Source organism: Mycteria americana, chromosome 9 (genome assembly GCF_035582795.1).
Source record: "Mycteria americana isolate JAX WOST 10 ecotype Jacksonville Zoo and Gardens chromosome 9, USCA_MyAme_1.0, whole genome shotgun sequence".
NCBI classification, from domain to species: domain Eukaryota; kingdom Metazoa; phylum Chordata; class Aves; order Ciconiiformes; family Ciconiidae; genus Mycteria; species Mycteria americana.
The window spans coordinates 23,413,786-23,420,805 of NC_134373.1; the positions used below are offsets into that span (position 1 = coordinate 23,413,786).

At 37.8% G+C, this 7,020-nt stretch overlaps 1 protein-coding gene across 1 annotated transcript in view; it reads right to left on the reverse strand.

The window, feature by feature from the left end:
* Nucleotides 1-1,073, reverse strand: part of SCN2A (sodium voltage-gated channel alpha subunit 2) — a 63,054-nt gene extending 61,981 nt beyond the window's left edge. Inside the window, exon 1 of the mRNA XM_075511882.1 lies at nucleotides 995-1,073. The gene's annotated coding sequence lies outside the window, so the exon portion shown is untranslated. The remainder of the gene's footprint in view (nucleotides 1-994) is intronic.
* Nucleotides 1,074-7,020: the final 5,947 nt, after the last annotated feature.

A 7,020-nucleotide genomic window follows, 5' to 3' on the forward strand; every position in this document is an offset into this window, starting at 1 on the left:
ACCCTCCCTGTAGCTAGAAGGACCAGAAATAACTCCTAGAATCCACTACTGCCATGTAAGGCCAGAGGGATCAGTTGAGAGCACTCTTCAGGTACAAATATGCTGCCTTTGCAGAGCTGCCAGCTCAGGAAACAAGATTCAGGCATAAGCACCTGTATTCAGATCCCCTGCCTGGCAACACACTGTGCACTGAAAGAATTGCTGAATTAAACAAAAATGATCTTTAATCATTACATACTGCACTTAGATCTTTTACGTCTGATACCATATCAACTGTATATATTTTTCACAATTTTCACTAACAAGAGCAGAACCATCCCTTCTTAATGTCTCCAGACAGTTCAGTTAAAAAGAACAAGTGGAAAATATTCCCAATGCAAATACTTTGATCTGAAATCATAAATGGGATCTCTGGCGTAGCCTTCAAGAATTTTTCTCAAGAGTCCTTCTCCTCAGTAAGCACACTAAAAATACAGCAAACGCAATAAAAAGTAACAACTTCTGAGTAAGACAAAATACCCAAGAAACAATTATCAAATTAAAACGATACAATGTTAGAATACAATCAGCATGATCCTATGTTACTGTCTCACTAAATACACCAGCATATACTCTAGCACAACTGCAACAAATTCCTATTTTTGAAGCCTGCTAAATAAACTGCAACACGATGCTTTCTCCTCCTTTTCAACCATATGCACATAGCCATTTACACCTACACAGACATCCACACACATCCCAACTCCTGCAGGTCTCCCTGTGAGCATGCTCTTCCATTGCGGGCAAATGCACCTGGTGCATTCTGTCATGGACGGTCTGTAGCAAACTGCTGCTGGAAGCTGCACTGACTAGTAGAAGCAGAAGGGTTAATTAGGAAAATGAAAGTGGTCCTGCTGCAGAATCCTGTTAGATTTTATTGTTAATTACCGGGGAAAAAAAAAAAAAAGGCATAATCCTGTTTTAATACTGCAGGAAAGAATTAAAAATTCATTACCAGTGAAGAATCTTGCACTTATGTGGGTTTGGAATGGCACCAAGGAAGACTGCAGCTAAAATTCCATCATGTCTTTTCCTTTTCTTTTTTTTTCCTTTTTCTTCTTTTTTTTTTTTTTTAAATTCTCCTTCTACAGACCACACCTAACTTCCTGCTGAAGGATCCTGGTTATTGAAGTCAAATCTGCCATTTCCTGTGGCAGCCTACTAAGTGCTATAACTCTTATTGCCACTAGATGGTACTGACATACATCCATAAATTCTTGTCAGAAATGGTAAAGAATTTTTGCATGCTCGAACACTTGCTTAAACTGAGACTCTGGGACTAAAATACACGATTTTATATAACCAGCCAGGTCTCAGGATTCTCAAAAATTCTTTTGAATATATAGCAGCTACTGCTGATGAGACCATAGCTGTTAAAACTGTGAAGGTGACACAGAAAGAAAGTAGGAGGGATAGCAAAGTAAGAGAAATAGAAAAATGGAGGCTGCACAGACAGCGTGCAACCAAAGCAGTTGCTGAGACTGGATTATCGGCAGTCTGGATTATTTTAAACTATAGCTTGTATCAGTTTTCTAAAATAAATGTATACAATATATTTGATGTGTATTCTTTCTAAATCCAGGAAAGCCAGCAATGAGAGGGAAGGATGCCAGTTTCGAGTGTTCACTGCAGTGGTGAATTCCTGTACACCGTAGCAGGGAGAAAGACTAGATGATCAGGAGCACTGTAAGCCCCTCCCATGTGGCAAATCGATAAGACATCATCTTTGGGCACCACTCCACCTAAACGCCATCCTACTTCTTTTCACTCTCCTGCTTTCTCTGTATTTTCTGTGCTTACTGGTTTTCATACGTTCTCTCCAGCTGCACTAATATCACTTTTTTAGACACTCTTTCCCCACCATCGACCTTCTGCCCTTCCCTCCTACGTACCCTCCCTCTCACACCTACCCAAATCTCTTTCAGACTTTTCAAGCAACACATTCCGGTATCTATAGATTCAGACCCTCAGGCAGTCATTTACATCTGTCCCTCTGCCATCTCCTTTCCTTTAGCTGCGGAGAAGACTAAAGCAGCTGTGGAAAGTAACAAAAAGCAAAGGGGCACTCTAAAGTGAGAAAGGTTGGAGAAGGAAAGAATACAGTAGCTGAAGAAATGCCACTGTGGCTTTGAAAACAGGACAATGAAGAGAGGGACAAATATTGATAATTTGGTTCTTTGGTAATTGTGGTGAGAGAATGAACAGTTTGCCTGGATCAAAATAGGTTTTTTGAAATTGTCAGCAACTAAGAAAAAATGTGTTGAACGAGAAATATAATTTAACCACATCAGAAGTATTGATTTGGTTTTGAATCATTTAAACATTACACAATATTTAAAAATAATGTTAAAAGCCTTTTTAGAAAAGTCTTTTATTTGATAGGGTTTTCTAATTTCACAAATGATTCAATGAAATTGATAGAAATTTTGCAAACAATTCCATGTAACCAAATTTTTTTTGTTAAAAAGCTTTGGATGAAAACTTCTGGCTGGCTCTAATTAGGGCTGTGGTTTACTTGGAGCTGCTCCGCAGTCTCAAAATAAGAGGATTATGAGACAGCACAGATTCACAGAAGGGGTAAAGGAGCTTCTAACTACAAAAGTATTTTCATTATTTATATGTGTGGATATGTATATATGTGTTTATGCAGCTGCTTATGAAAGTTACAATAAACCAAGTACCTGAAAAGCTGAGCTAGTTCACACAATATGGAAAAGGAGCTTCATTCTGCCATTAATGGTATATTAAGTTAAAGTGTCTGATTATTTGTTTCTTGTTGTATGGGTCTGAAACTACCTAAGATCTCAACTTGATTTCCACCAGTGCTATACAGTCTACATGCACAGTGTTAGGAAGGACAGTGAAAAGTAAAGACAAAAAGGAAATAGCCAGTGGGACATTCCCATTGCCTTAGATGCTTGGGTCTCCAGTCTTAGTAGGCTGTAAGGTGAAAAGAACAAGTATTTTAGGGAGACAGAATAGGCAGGAAATGCAATCATCTTTGCAGTCTAAAAGAGAAATATACATACTTCTAGAGAGGACACCACAGTAGTACATCTAGAGAAGCTAGTAACAATCCTTAAAATATATTAAAATAATTAGATACTACATAGCTATAGTAAATGTAACAGATAAAATTAGTAGAGATAGGAAGGGAAGATGATCAAATCAAATAGTAAATATCAATCAAAAACCAATCCAACATAACCTACATTCAAAAACTATTGTTCAAACATGTTCAAAGTTTACCTAAAATATAAACAAGAATAATTTTGGTAATAGGTAACTTCCAACTGCTGTCTAGCTTCCTACCTACAGCCATGGGTACATTTTATGAATAATTTTATCACCAATGGTATCCACCTTCCCACTACTATGGCACATCTGAAAGCTTGAAGTGGACTTTATCTTTTAATCATTTGGACTTTATCTTTTAATCATTTGGCGAAACACTCACAGCCCATACAAAGGGTAGAGTTGAAGAACTGTTCAGTGTCATATGTAAAGAAACCTTACATGAGGGCGAATTATGTTTGACAGGACAGAGCTGACAGAAACTTCTGAGTCTTTTCCTGGCTGTTTAGGAGCCCTTCATCTACAGACAATCCTGATTATTAAAATCAGAAGGAAAACAGATTACCAGCTTCTCCTCAGAAATCTGTACAAATTAACTGTCTTTGTTCAATGTTAAAGCAGAGCATTAAAATGCACAAGTGGCGACTTGCCGTCGTTCTGTGATCCTTTTACTCTCCAGCTGTGTTCCTGTACTGTATTAGAATTGTCCCTAAGTGCATGACTTTTCATTTATAGTTCTGAATTTAATCTCATTCCAGTAACACCAGTCATCAAGCTCATCTAGTCCTTTCTGTATAATAGCTTGCTCCTTCTTTGACAATGCCTCCCAACTTTGTGATAGAAGCAAATTACATTGGCATATTTCCACTTCCTTTGCTGAAACAATTAATTAAATTTTAAATAAAATCTGTCCCAAATTATAATGGTGACTAGCAACTTTAACCAAAGTGTAGGTTACTGATGTATTTCCTGTTGTTTGCAAAATATGTTAATACTACTCTAAGAACTTTAATCTTAAAAAAAATCAGAAGTTTATGCTCTAAAATTAAATAGTATTTTTTGCATTTAAAGAGTAAAGGGGGTAGAAGAGGAAAAGGGAGCTTTTTCTTCTTGTAAATAGTATACATTTAATCAAATACACTGAATCTAAAGAAATTCCTGTCACCTCTTCCCCCCCCCCCCATGTTATTTACAACATTTAATTATACTACTCAATTATTCATGGTGATCTAGATGACTGAAAAACATGTTTGCTAGTGTTGCAGATGACATGAAACTGGAAGGGCTACAGGTAAACAGGGGACAGTATTAGAATTTAAAATGTCCTGACAAATAACAAAATGGTCTCAAAAAATGATGCAATTCATGAGATACAAGTCCTAAGTTTTATATTTAGGCAAGAATAAATAACTGAAAAATTACAGGATGAGGAACAAAACCCCATCAATAGCTCTGCAGGAAAGGATGTAGAGTACTTACTGCATCACAAACCAAGCATGAGTGAAAACTGTCAGTCTTACAAAAAAAAAAAAAGGCAAGTACTTGGGATTTATAAACTTGTGAAATGATCTTCTACTCTTCTATTTGGAGCAGTATGTCCAACTTGGGTACTACATTTCAAAAAATATGGGGGCGACCTGGAAAGAATTCAGACCGCAGCAATAAAAACATAACTTATAAGAAAACATCCAAGGAATTGCGGGATTTGAATTCTTTCTGTCTTAATTTTAAGTTGAAAAGATTGATGGAAGACATGATGACAGTCTTTACATGTCTAGAAAGCTCCTCCAAGGAAGAGGAGGAATTTGTTTTCTTTTTATCTGGCATATAGGCAAACAGGTTGTGGGGTCAAACTGCAGTAAGAGGGATTTGTTAGGAAAACTTTTTACCAGTGAAAATAGAGAATGAACAGAGTAGACACACCACAATCATTCAAGGGCTTTAAGAAAGGCTAGGCCTTGTAAAAAGATCAGTGATGAGTGTGAAACTTGTAGCAAAACTGATCAGGATGAGAATCAACAAACTTGTAACAGGTCCTCACTATTTTAGGGTCTTAATAAGCGTAGGTTTCTCATTGTTTTGTGCTGCTCCATCTGTTGTGCTTCTCCCCAGGCCTCAAGGGAGCAAAAGCTTATTGTTTATATACAGAGAAGCAGAAACGAAAGGGGTTTCGATTTCAGTCACTGTTGGCTGAGAAAGTTCTTGAAGAGTCAGTGCAGGACAGAAAAAAGTAACATCACATGCAGGAAAGTCCCAAGGACTTCTTTACAGAGAAGGAGACAAGAGTGCCTAAGGAAGAATTGGTGTGGAATAGGAGAGATCTGCCCCCAGTTTCTCTTTACTCACCTTTCTCTCCTTCCAGTATTTTTCTTTTCCCCCAGCTTGACAAAAAGAACTTAAAACAATGAAGTTTAGAAGAGCCATATCATAGTCCATTCTCTTACTCGCACCTCACATCGCTGCTATTCCTACACATGGGTAAAATAAATGCTGGAAAAAACCCTGTTCTGTCTCAAAGGGCATCCCTTCTGGATGTGGCAGCACCCCATGGCACTGCATGAAATATTGTATAACATGTGAGTGCCTGTCTGAAGGTAGAAGGTTTACAGCTGGTGCAGTATCTCTGCTAAGTTTTATGGTCTCACCACTCCACTGCTGAAATTAGCAGACAGCAAATAAAAATCAATTTTCCTGTGCTTGAGGTTTGTGTGTTTCATACTATGCTGCATTGTATGTTCAGTAGTCAGAGCTCTTGACAGAGGTCTCTTCATACAGTATCTATGTGCTGAATTCTGAGATTTGAACAGTAGGTGTTTCTATACAACAGATTTTTCCAAATGGCTCTTAGAAGAGCTATATAAAAATACAGCTTCCTACACATTGTCCAACATTTTAAATGGGTCTATACCTAGCAAGTCACCTTGAAAATGCAGTTTCTGAAAATCTTAAGCCAATGAGATGGTGCTGTCAGAAGGGACAGCTCTATTCTCCATCCACTCTTACCCTGGTCATTTCCCACTGTGCTGGATTGAGCACTTCTGCACCTGTGCATTTTAGCCAGATCAGCTCACTGGTCTGGCTGAAAACTACAAATAAGTGGCTGGATTTCAGCCAGATCAAAGAGCTGATCCATCACACTACAGAAAAGAAGTTAAGAGGCTTAATATGTCCCCTCACTTTTAGAGTGCAAAGGACTAGCTGATTATCTACAGTGACTTCCAAATTTTAGTGCTTCTCCTAACTGCAAAGCTCAATAGGGCTTAAGATGCCAGAGTATGAATAAATGGATCTTCCATGCTTGAATGCTGGAGCTGGACAGAGCTCTAACAATTGTACAGCCAACAAATATTAGCATAGATCCTGTACGTGGTGTAGAACCCAGTATAGGTAGGATAAAAAAGCAAAAAGCTTTATTAAAATGCCCAAACACTAGCAAATCTAGGGATCAAATTGAGCTAGCATTCCATTACAGGACTGCTCTTCCAAGATCAGGAGGTGATCAGGATCACCCTCTTGCCTTTCAACATGGACATCATGACATCAGGACAGCATTTTATCCAAAATGTGTGGCAAGGATCATCTAATGTGAAGATAGGTATACAAAGACCTCTACTGGGAAAATTTGGCAGTTCCTTCAAATCAATTTTCTCATCCTCTTTAAAACTTATTTCAGGGTACTGCCCATAGGGCTATGGCAAGATGTACTCCAAGGAATTATGAAAAATACATTGGCAAAAATCAGTTGATCATTATCTTTTACTTACTGTTAGCCAATGACTGGCAATGACTTGCATTTGGTTATAGTTACATATTCCATTTTCCTCTTTTATCAGAAATGGTCTCTGAACAATTGCTGATTTTCAATCAAATGTCAGTGAATGAACAAAAAAAGCTATTTGTTTTTCC